Source organism: Belonocnema kinseyi, chromosome 2, assembly GCF_010883055.1.
Source record: "Belonocnema kinseyi isolate 2016_QV_RU_SX_M_011 chromosome 2, B_treatae_v1, whole genome shotgun sequence".
Taxonomy (NCBI): Eukaryota; Metazoa; Arthropoda; class Insecta; order Hymenoptera; family Cynipidae; genus Belonocnema; species Belonocnema kinseyi.
Genome location: NC_046658.1, coordinates 32,464,999 through 32,478,018, shown reverse-complemented (window position 1 = coordinate 32,478,018; position 13,020 = coordinate 32,464,999).

The following is a 13,020-nucleotide window of genomic DNA, read 5'->3' as shown; positions in this document are numbered from 1 at the left end:
ACTAACATGGCGATCGGGCTGAAACTATAGCTACAAGGTATCTAAGGATGGTACTATAGAACGCCACCTCAAGGTAGGCCTAGTGGCGCCATCTCTTGGTCAGGCCGGAAACTTATCAATTCACCCTCGTATATATAATAGTATTAATATTTATATAATTTATATTTTATGCATGAAATAACATAACCTCAAAATATACGCATATCAGGAGGCGCGCGATCTATTCAAATTATGAGAATCGTCAGCATCGAAATCTGGAAATATTAAAATCCCATCTCCTAAATTTATTTCAAAGCAGTTAGCTGTTAGCAGATAGATATATAAATAGATTCGCCGAAATGCTCCGACCGGCAATCGTGCACCTTCGTGTTTTTAAATTCAGAAGAGGAGAAATGTGTTGCGCGCGCAACTCAGTCATTTACAACGTCTCCTACTATATTCACGCGCACATAGCCCTGTCATAGTATTGGACCACATCTCGTTTCAGATCTGGGATCACTGCATGTACATCGTCTCCTACAGTCCCCTGCCTCGACCGTGTATGTGTAGTAGTAGTTTTCTTACGATCCGGAGGAGAAATGTCGGTCAAACTAATCCAACAGATGGTGCCACAAAAAGTAGATCTGTCTTTTTCATTGAATTGTATTAAGAAAAAACAAAAATAATTAAAAACTTCTTGCTGCTTGCAAATAAACAAAAAAATATATGAAAAAATAAGAGTAACTATTACTAATTATTTCGAAAAAGAAAAAATCATAAAAATATGTAGTTTAATATGAATAAAATTTAAATTTGAGATACATTTTGAAAGCACTTCGAACTTCATTTTTCTATGATTTATTTTGCTGATAACATTGATTTTATTATTTGTTCTAGTTAAACAAAATTATTTATTGTTGAAATTATTAATGTAGCTAATAAAAAAATTAATAATATTTAAGGCCTCAATGACAAAAATATTTAAAAGATATACATGATCAGAAGAAGTAATAAAAAATATATGACGTATATCAAATATAAATATAATAATCATTAAAATATGTAAGACTACATCCAAAGTTACACATTAAAGAATCTTTCTACCTTTAAAATTTTAACAATTACAAGTTTCGAAGAAAATATTTTTTTAAAGTAATAGTAATTGTAAATAAAATGTTTGAGGGAATCATTTGGTAAAAAGTCAATGACACGAATGATAAATGGGAAAATGGATTTAATATTATTCAATATAATGTATATATTTATTTAAATTGAACCAAATATCATATATACATTTATACAGTTCAATAATTTATTTTTTGCTTAATCTTGAAAGCTTTATTCTCGCTGCATTCAGCCACTAATAATTTTATTTAAAAATTGAAATTTAGAGGAGATTTTGAATCAAATAGTTAATTATATTATTGAAAATCTCATATTTAAAATAAACAGACTATGAGCTATTAAAATCTATAAACAAACATACTGTACTCATAACGCACGGTTGGAGGAAATGCACCTTTTTCGTTCAGAAATGTCTACAGCCTTTAATTTTCTGGCGATTTTGAATTGTTCTGTTTTAAATTAAGTATCATTAAATTCTATAGATCTTGAATCTCCGAACTTTTCTCTCCTCTATTTTTTTATTAATAATTTTTCCAGTCAAAGTATGAACAAAGTTTTATTATCGGTAAAAATTTTTTTTGTTGCTAAAAGTGCTTCCCATTAATGTAGAAATGACATTTAATAACAAAGATAATTTAAAAGTTTATAATAACCACTGTGATTAACAATTTTTGTGGCAAAATATTAGAATATGAGATTTTTCAAATTATAATCTCCTTCAATGGCCAGAACGACTCCAGGTATTCCTTAAAGTAACAAATATTTATTAATATTCGATAAAATATAAAAATTTAAATTTTGTAAACAAATTAGATAAACAAATTAAAAATGTTAGCCCTTTCGCATAAAAAATTTTGTTTGCACTGGAAATGTTTTAAGCTATTGGACGAATGACTGCTAGTCACAAAATTATTACAAAAGTTAACAATAACGACAGTTATTAACAATTATTGTGGCGAAGTATTTAAACTCAAAGTGTTATCAAATTTAAATTTTCTTTAATGGCCAATTCGGTGGGTTATTGTCAAAAAATTTTGTATTGAGTGAATCTTAGCATGCAGTGTTATGATTCATTTCCAATATATTACAATTGAAAACCCGACTTTCTTCAAGTGAAACTGCCAACATTGGGAAATTTTTTATGTAAATTGTTTATAAACATGTAAGTTGTTATATTCCATTAAATATGATCAAAGATACATTTTTTTAGGAATATACGTAGCCATTGTGGCGATTAAAGAAAATAAATTCATTTATATAACCTTATATTTGAATATTTTGTCACGAGAATTATGTATAACAATGGTTATTGTTAACTTCTTAAATATTTTTGTGACTAGCAGTTATTCGTCCAAGAGCTTAAAAAATTTCCCGTGTAAAAAAAATTTCTATGCGAAAAGACCGAAATGTTTAATTTGTTTATCTAATGTGTTTACAAAAATTTAAATTGTTACATTTTATCAAATATTATTAAATATTTATTGTTTTAATGAATACCTGAATTTTTTCTGGCGCTTGAAGGAAATCAAAATTTCAAAAATTTCAAATTCAAATATTTTGCCACAAGAATTGTTGACAACAATAATTATTTTAAACTTTTACATTATTTTTCTTATTAAATTTCATTCCTACATTAATGTGAAGCACTTTTCATAACAACAAAATTTTATTGATAATACGACTATTTGTTAATTTTTTTATCAAATTTGTTTGCAACAAATAAATGGAATGATAAACAAATTATTTTAATTTTATGAGTCCCTAAACATCAATTTAAGACAATATAAAGTCTTCCTGATCAGTTATTAAAGCGTAAAAAAATGTTGTGTACAAAATGTCAGTTTTTCCATACTTTGAGTAAAAAAATTATTAATAAACAAATAGAGAAGAAAAAAGTTCGAAGCGTCAAGCTGAACGACAAAAGGGAATTTCCTCCTACTGTGCGTCATGAGTACGGTACGTTTGTTTATAGAATTTAATAGTTGAAATTTAAAAGTACGAAAATTATTAGGGGTTGAATGCAGCGAGAAAAAAGCGTTCAAGATTAAGCAACAAATAAATGATTGCACTGTATAAATGTATATATGGTGTTCGGTTCAATTTAAATAAACATATACATTATATTAAATAATATTAAATGCATTTTCTCATTTATTAGTTTCTTCGTTGACGTTTTAAGAAATTATTCCCTCAAACATTTTAATTACAATTGCTATTACTTTAAAGAATATTTTCTTTGAAACTTGAAATCGTTAAGATTTTAAAGGTACAAAGATTCTTTACTGTGCAACTTAAGATGTAGTCTTACATATTTTAATTATTATTATATTTATATTTGATATATATCATATATTTTTTATTAATTATTCTGATCACGTATATGTTTTAAATATTTTTGCCCTTGAGGTCTTTAATATTATTATTTTTTTCATTAGCTACATAAATAATTTTTGTTTAATTTATCAAATAATAAAATTAATAATATGAGCAAAATAAATCACGAAAATATAAAGTTCGAACTGATTTCAAAATGTATCTCAACATTTAATTTTATGCATATTAAACCACATATTTTTATCACTTTTTCTTTTTTTAAATAATTAGTAATAGTTACTCTTATTTTTTCATATATATATTTTTTGTTTATTTGCAAACAGCATCAAGTTTTTAATTATTTTTCCTTTTTCTTAATGCAATCCAATGAAAAAGATAGACCTAATTTTTGTGGCGCCATCTGTTGGATTAGTTTAACCAACAATTCCCCTCCGGGTCGTAAGAAAACAGAAAAGTTGGTCTGCTACTATATTCACACGGACATAGACCTGTGATAGTATTGGAGTGTACCTCGTTTCAAATCTGGGATCGCTGTACTGAAGTCCCAGGAAAAAGGATTCGAGCCTGATCAACAAAGAGACATTGCTACTACCTGAGTACCGACTCCAACGAAAGAGTACGGCCAGAGACTCAAAACGGAGGGAAAATTTCAAGAAAACAATCGCAATGATAACATTATGTTAATTTTTCGAACAATTTTGAACAATTTGTAAAACACGAAAGAAATCCTAAAAATTCCGCAAGATTGACTTTTTCTACAACAAATAACGTAATTTCTCAAGAATATGACCAACTTAAAAAAATAAAACGCGATTCAAAAGAAGAACAGTCACGGTTGAAGGGCGTATAAGTCACTTTTGCCTTTTCTTAAAAAAGCATCATTTTTTCGACATATGAATTAGAAGCAATGAGAGGAATCTGACAAATGGTAAAAATTTTTTAAACAATTTTTTACAATTTTATAAAATTTGGAGTCTTTTGTTTTGAAGGTCATTGTTAAAATGTAATTTTTTATTATAAAAATTATCTAGGAATTTCAGAATTTTTTAAGAGATTAACAATGTTTAAAAACATGAATAGTTTTTCGAAAATTTATTTTAAAAATTATTTCTTCAAATCTTCTAAAAGTCCTAAATATCTTTTAAGCTGACTAATTTTTTCTAATATTTTGTGTATTCTGCAAAGTCAAAAAATACATAAAAATTTTCTGCATTTTTTTCGGCATATGTGAAATCTTCAAAAATGTTTTTGAAAAATTCTTCGCTCGTGCGAAAAACGTCTCGTAGGCTACTAAATAATCACCTCTCACGCAAGTATGGAACAGTATTTTATATCACGAAGGCCGATAAATTATGTCAAATTTGAGATTTTGAGGTGAGAGTGGTATAAATTATATTTATATAACTTTCAAAAGAAACTGATAAGCCGTGATTCCTTCTTGTCAAATCTTGGAATGTGGTTTTACCTTTTTAACAAGCAAATAGTTATTACAGATTTGCATTCTGTATTAAAAATTATTGTAATTGCAAAAAAAAACATCATCTTTTAACTCTAAACTGAAGCTGAAAATAATAGCCCAATTTAAAAAAAAATTGTTCTCTTTTTTTAAAGGCTGAAGCTAATAACTCAGTTATTAGTGCATACCCGAATAAAAAGGCTTTGACTTGAGTTCGACTTGGTTATGTCTTGAGTTCGTCTCGAAAGACATCGATGCCTGGCTGCGTCTCGAAACTGAGTCGAGGCATAGGCCTTCGTCTTACTTTTATGGCCACGACAGTTAAAACGGCGTTTACTTGTCTCAAGTCGAGCCTTGTCTTGGCTAAGATGACGTTTACTTGTTTCAAGTCAAGCTTTATCTTGTCTGAGATGGTCGGACCTTTTTCGGCACATAAATAAGATTAAAATTGATAAATGAAAAATTTGTAATTATTTAATTAGTTATTTATAATTAAAAAATTTAGAATTTGTGGGTCCTAACAAGTATAACCCTTAAAAATTTTCTTGAAGGAAATAAAAATTATAATACAAAGTATAATACAAATGAAAATATAAATACTCTAGTATAAATACTCTAGGGTTTGTCATAACAGGCTTTGAAACTCTAGGGTTTGTGAAGTACTTTCGTACATGCTCACCTGCATACAGCGATTTTCGTTCCGCTTCGCAGGCTACAAAAGCCGCCATTTTCAATGTTCGTATTGTGAAATAGTATGTTGCATTACAAGGGATGAAACACAGCGATTGCAACGAGCGTGAAGGTTGCTGCCCGAGCGAAGCGAGGGCTGCCTTCACACGAATGGCGATCATTGTGTTACATTCTTAGTAATGCATATTATTTTTCATAGCAAATCTATTGAAAATTCAAGTTGAGGTACCTGTACACCCTACCTACCTACGTGTCTACCCTAGAGCTGAAAAAAATGTTTCAACCCTAGGAATGTAAAAACTGTGCTTGAGCCCGCTCTACATGTACCGAAACTAGAAGGCAAAATGTTTCAACCCTAGGGAAGCAGACACCGTGTTTCAACCTAGAATCCCTGGCGGGCCGAAGAAACCGAATGGAGCCTCTACAAAGTACCCGTAAAGACCCTATCGGGTCCCCATTCCGTTCCTTTTTATAGGACTAAAAAAACAGCAAGATCATCTTTTAAACTGTTGAAATTCGGATTCTACGTTAAATTTTCTATTAGAAACTCACGGAGTAATCGCAATACTTTTTTTTTGCAGCGTTAAAAATTTTTAAAAATGTCATTAACTTCTACTGAAGGTGACCTCAAGCGCATCCATAATAGCTCAAGTAGTATATTGCGCGCGAAGTTTAAAAATAAAATTCTGTCTCACTTGCATCGCAGCGTTGTTGTCTGAGGTTTGCACTGTGTGGCACTAGCATCCAGACACAATTCTTAAGTTACCGACGGAACGCTTATTATCTGCTACTTAAAGAAGATGCACTCTAATGAAAATTTTTACGTAGAATCCAAATTTCAACAATTTAAAAGTTGATTTTGCTGGTTTTTTGAGTTTTTAAAAAAGAAACCGAATGGGGACCCAGTGGGGTCTTTACGGGTACTTTGTAGAGGCTCCATTCGGTTCTATGAGTCCGCCAGGGTCACCGCTCTCTCGGTTTCTCCAATATAGACTTTACTACAAGAAAGAGGGATGTTATATGCTTCCGGATCACTAAAAGGTGCCTTTTTGTCTTCAGCGCTGTTTAGAAGTTGTCCAATTTTCGCAGGTGGTTTAAATATGATTTCGACATTGTGTTTGTTGAGAATTCTCTGTTTTTTCTGTGAGACTTTGAATGTATGGTGGGATGTTGGTCGTTTTTTCTCCCTTTCTTTAGCAGGTTGCGTTGATTTATTGTTTGTGTAATTGTTCTGTATTAGGATTTGTTTAACATTTTGTAATTCCTTTTGTAAGTTATCTTTATCTTTTATAGATATACAAGGGAGTTGATGACCGATTGTTTCTGAGATGGGTGGTGTTGGGAGGAAACATGTATGTATCTGTCTGTATGGGTCGGTTTTCTCTGAACTCCATGTCCTAATTTGATATCAGATCTTTTGTACGTCCGAGAAAGGCAATTTTCCATTTTATTCAATATCCATGTTGAACTGAATATTAGGGTGTAAGCGATTGATGAAATCGAAAAACTTCTGTAGTTTATCTACTCCATGTTTCCAGAGAAAAAAAGTAACGGCATAAAAATTCCATTTCAAGCTTGGATTGGGTGAAGATTTTAGTTTCTAGATGTTTCATAAAAATTTTGGCTATTACAGGTGAGATTGGAGATCCCATTACTGCTCCTGAGGTTTGTTCGTAGAAATGGTAATTGAAAGATAATTAAGTATTATTGAGACAGCTTTCATCAAAGGTATGAGATCGGAGGGCAAGTTTTCAAAGGATTTGATAATATCGACCCAGAAAATAAAAATCTATTCACTTGCATTTGAATGTGTTTTGAGGCATTCTGAATAGCGTATCTGTCACTGGCATTCCAGATATCCGCCTATAGGTTAGAGTGAGTTTCGAATGAGAAGCCGGCTTTTTTAATCGGCCTCGTAATTTATTTCTTGTGCCCATTCAGTAGAGATTATGAATCAGCATCAACCAATAGAGGAACAATAGTTCCGATAGAAAATTATTAACTTAAATAAAACAAATTTAATTTTAATTATTTATTGAAAACTAGTTTAATGGGCAACTTTGAAGAAAATCCTGGCGTACATGTAGTCTTTTTTCTTTTATAGACTATTTATTTTCAGGCATTTTAATATTTTGTTGAACATTGTTTTCCACATATTTGCATCACACATCTTAATCTTCAAAATTTATTTATATATTTTACGCAACAAAAATTGCATTTTTTCTTTTAATTTACGTTTATGTATTCTCGTTATCACTGAAAGTGGAAAATGAATAAGTTGCAATCTGTAGGTTATATGAAACTTCACGTTTACCTGACATCAATCTTAAATTCACAAAAACTATCACTCTCGTTTTATTTTATTAAAATAACCTTTTAAAAAATGCGGGTATCGAATTTCTAAACATTTGGATGTTTGTGATGCAAATGGATATGAGAGAATTGCAGAGTTCGTTTCTAACACGTGGACTCCCTGCAGCCATTAGCATGTACACTGATTAAATTGAATGCCACTGACGCTTAATTCAGTATAAATCTTACAATTATTGCACAAAATATCTATTGAAAACCACACTGTAAGAAATAAAAAAATTTCACAACTAAAAATGGTAAAATCACATAGAACATTTTTTGTAAAATTATCACTTGTATTATAGGGAAAATACCATTTTTGAGGTTAAGAATCCAAATGAATTTGTAACTTTACCACTTTCAGTATTGCAATATAGCATGACGTTGTAAGAATACATTTTCTGCTCGTGAATCTGTCATATTTAAGGTAGGTAATAAGGGGACCCTCTTTGAAAGTGGACAATGTCTGCAAGATTGTGAAAGTACAAAAAGTAGTAAAAATCCCTTTTTCGAACGTAACCTTCCATTTTGAAAATGGGAAATTAATATAAATCGCATTTATGCAGGTTTTAATACAGTAAAATTAGAAGTCATTGTTCAATTTCCAGGGTGCGGAAAATAACAGAAAATTTGTAAAATTACAATGATTTGTAAAAATGTTGTCAGGAATTGGTAAAAATAATGAAAAATGTTCTTTATATTAAAAATGAATCAAAATGTATTCAATAATATGTAAAAGCTTAACGAATAACCTCTTGAAGGAGAATTAACCCATTGCAGTCATTCTTTTTCATAAAATATATTCTTACAATTAAAGAAAAACATTTTTGCATAAATAAGAAAAATATTTCAATATCAAAACATATATTATAGGAAGATTAAAAGTTTACAGAAATCGAATAAATTCAATGAATCAGCGAAACTCCAGAAATATCGATTGCATTTGTTTCAAGTTTGCTGAATGGGCTTAGCTGCCATTAAATATTTAAATTATTGTCTAAGTTTTCTTTACTATTCAGTTAAGTTTATTATTTATTTCGTGCATTTGAAGTCAATGCAGGTCAAAGTTAGACGCTTCAAACTCTGGATACCTACGTTGGTAGCTTTCATCGCCACCAAACGGATCTTTCGCAACCTCGTTAGTCTCACACTGCCTCTCTGACTCTCTGAATGTGGATAAGTTAGTGGAGTGTGGCGGAAAATGCCGTATAAAGTATAAGAAGACTTTTACTGGACGCTCAGATTCATATGTGCTTTCCATCCGGGTTTGAAGTTAGGCTTCGAAAAAAAATATTTTTATATAAATTGCATGAATGAATTGACTATTTATGTAGAAAGCCATCACTTTTACGAAGCCCAACTTCAAGCCGGAGGGAAGCCATTTATAAATGTATGGACCTGCACGATGTACAATATTGTTTTTATTTAAGCAGTGGTAGTACGACAGGGAATTTCCTTGCGGAATTATAATTTTTATTTTGAGACAGGGAATTTTAGTAAAAAATATACATATATATTATATATTTACATAAATAAATAACTTATTTATATGCAGATTTATTTCCTTTTTATGTCCTTTCCTTTGCATATATATTAATTAATGTAAATTTAATAATTTGAAAAATATTACTTTCTGCAACATTCCTGATTTTAACGGGCAATTTACAATTTCTGCTAAAGCTACTATTAATAACATTTTTACTTCGGACACTGGAATTACGAATAATTGTGAAAAATCAAATATTTTTTGTTAAAATGCCATAACCTACAAATTTACAAACCATTGCGATTTTACCGAATCTGCTTAAAAACATACATAACCTGAAAGTTAATTTCCCGACTGAACCTGGATACTATCTATTGTCTGTGAAAACGCTACTTTGATAGTAGGTAACATACGGACCTACTATGGAAGTGGTAAAGTTACATAAAAAATTTTTTATAGTGCATTGCAAAAAGAAAATTCCAAATAAATAATAATTAAATTTAGAAATAAATTTTCGCATCAATTATAATATGTAACAATATTATTTAATTTGAATGTATTTAATTTTTGTTTAATTAGAATTGTCCCAATCAAATGTATTACTACGTAATTCTCATTCGAAAGAATTTATTCTTACAAATTTTATTCTGCATATTCTACTCAGTGAAACATAACCTGAGGTCACATACAATTGGCAGATTCACGCTTATTGAAAATTGCTGTGTGTGCATTGTATTTTTACTATTCATTGTGATCTTTTAAGAACTCCATTTCATATTGAATCTCAACCCATTTATGTGCACATTAATGAATAGTATAATGCCCATAGGAATTATTTCAGGTTAGTCTGTCTCATTCAACTTTATTCACTAAGCATTTTAACGAATGTGAAATGGCAGATTTAAAGTACCGAGCTTAGGTGACCGATTAAAAATATGGCCAACCGATTACATTTTCATTCTTTCAATCTGCCAATGACAGACACGCAATTCAAACCGACTCGATTTTAATCGGTTCTTTTTTCCTGGGGATTGTATCACAGATTGGTATTTTCGTAAAGAGAGATACTACGCCGAAACTCCCTAGGATGCATTTGTAGATTTTTAAGGATAGGTAAAATCTTGGAGAGATGCAATTACTAGGTATTAATTTAGATATTGTTTTGCTGTCAAGGTTAAAGTCTCTTAGAAGGGTTTCTGTTTCACTAACTATTGTTTTTGTTGGTTCTTTTTTAACTTTTTTATATGGATCGTCAGTTACAAGGTCCATGACCTTGTTATTGCCCTAGTGGACCGAGTGAACGGAAAGGATATTCTACAGCGTATCCTTATAGGATCCACATATGGAAAATTTCCAAATGAAAGATTTCCGAATTACGCATTGTAAACTAAATCATATCATAATTGAAAGAGATAAAAATTCAACTGATGATTATTTTAAAAACTCTTTAAATCAAACTTGGACAGATATTTTTTCTAAAAATTTGTGAAAGGCCATAGCCGGTTAAACATGTGTGGTCTGCCTTGGAAGATATTTGGTTCATATTTATATGGTAAGTTGGTCCCTTTATGAGACTAATTTACCCCAAATGCCAACTTCAAAAAAAAAATTTTTACGTAAGTTAAAAAATGTTTTCGAAAAATCAAAAATGTCAATTTTCTCGAAAATGGCTCAATAAATGTTGATGGTTTAAATATATATTGTACAAGGTGTCACAGCAGTTCTAAAAAAATCAAGAGTCTATTCTAGCAATTAGAAATAGGAAAAAAATTTTTTTGGAATTTTGAAAAATAAAATTTTTAATGAAAACATTTTTGCACAGCCGTAATCTTTTCTTACAAAGTGACTTTTGACCATAGTAACAACATATATTTTCCCCAGCATGATCCCAATGGTGCTTCCCAGTGAAAAATAAGAAAATTGTGTTGTTGGCCCCTAAAAAGAATGGTATTCTATTGAAACGAAGGGTCTTCTTTGTTTAAACTCATGGATTTCTTAAATTAGCATCAGCTGTAATTATAGATATGATATTAAATAGATTTTACTTTGAATCTTGTAATTTTGTCCTTTTCCGTTTGCTATAACATACGCCATATACGTACATACTACAGACACCTAATGTACACGATAATGCAATATGCATTACGCAGACTGCCTGAAAATATACAATATTTCTACTGCAATTTTAACAACCGATTACGGAATAAATATAAAAAATACCTCTTTTTTCGAGCTCTCTTAATTCATAGTATAAAATAAGAGAACAAAAAAAGTATAGACAGAATCTACGAAAGACTTAAGACTATACACATTATACATCATAAAAAAACTACATACACTGTACAAACTATAAACAATATTCAAACTATATGCGTCTACATCTAAATCTGTACTGCCTTGACCAACAATATTTTTAATCTTTCACCAGATAAAGTATATAGACATTATACATTACAAAACTATTATATATTGCACGGCACTATGTATATATATATATAATTAAAAATTTGTCATAAGGACAACCGCAGGATTTCGCCGGGAGCGGGTGCTAATCTGCAAAATTGCACCCGCTTCCAGCGAAATCGCGGTAAAATTTCAGCCACAACCGCGTCTCACAACCGTGAGATAGGTGTTTACAGTCTGTAAAGGAATCAATACGACGATCCAGCAAAAGCCTCGTGCACCCTAAGAACACGGAGTGACCCAACGACAACCGCCTTCTGCATTTTTCCCGCAAGTGTTCTAGCATATTGTTGACACGCAGGGAAGCTTTTTAGGCCATTAGCAAGTGAAAGCTTGGCACCTCCAAGAGCGCCGATGATAAGGACGATCAGTTTAACAGAATATTCCGGGTACAATCGTTGCAACTCCCTTATAAGGTCTCGATACCTCTCTTTCTTTTCATTCTCCTTGGCTATGATATTTTTGTCAGCTGGTGCCGAAAATTCGATAACGAACATGGTTAGCCTCTCGAAGTCAAGAAGAACCTGTCAGGCCTCGAGTGAGCAACAGAAACAATTGTCGAGAATATAAAGTTCCAGTATATGCGGCACTTCCCATTCTCGACAATTGACTCAATTTCCCTAGGAGCATTTAGAGGAGCGATATTAAGGTGAATGCCGTAGGAGTGACAGAGATGGTAATAAAGCACTCTTAGTGCCGCATTGTGCCTTTGAATGTAGGTTGTTCCCGCGTGTGTTAGACAACTAGATAGTATGTGAGCTAAACGCTCGTGGTGTGCATGGCACGCCCTGCAGCTATCATCGGGAATGTCTTGGCTCAAAATGTGGCGACGGTATGTTAAGGTGGAAATGACACCGTCTTGGCATGCAAAAATGAAACCCTCTGTACCAGACTTCAATCCGGGCGATTTAAGGAAAGCAAACGTTAGCTCACAAGACATTGACTGATCCTTCACATTTCTGTGGAAGATACCGTGCATCCTCTTATCGAGGAGCTGTTCACTGTTTCAGCAGCCTCCTCCGCTGCTTTGTATAGAAATGCTCCTTTGCCCACTTCTTCGTGATTCCTGACCATTTTAAGAAGAAGGTCTCTTCCATTTGCAACTCTATGTGCTGTACCCAGAATAATCCTGTTG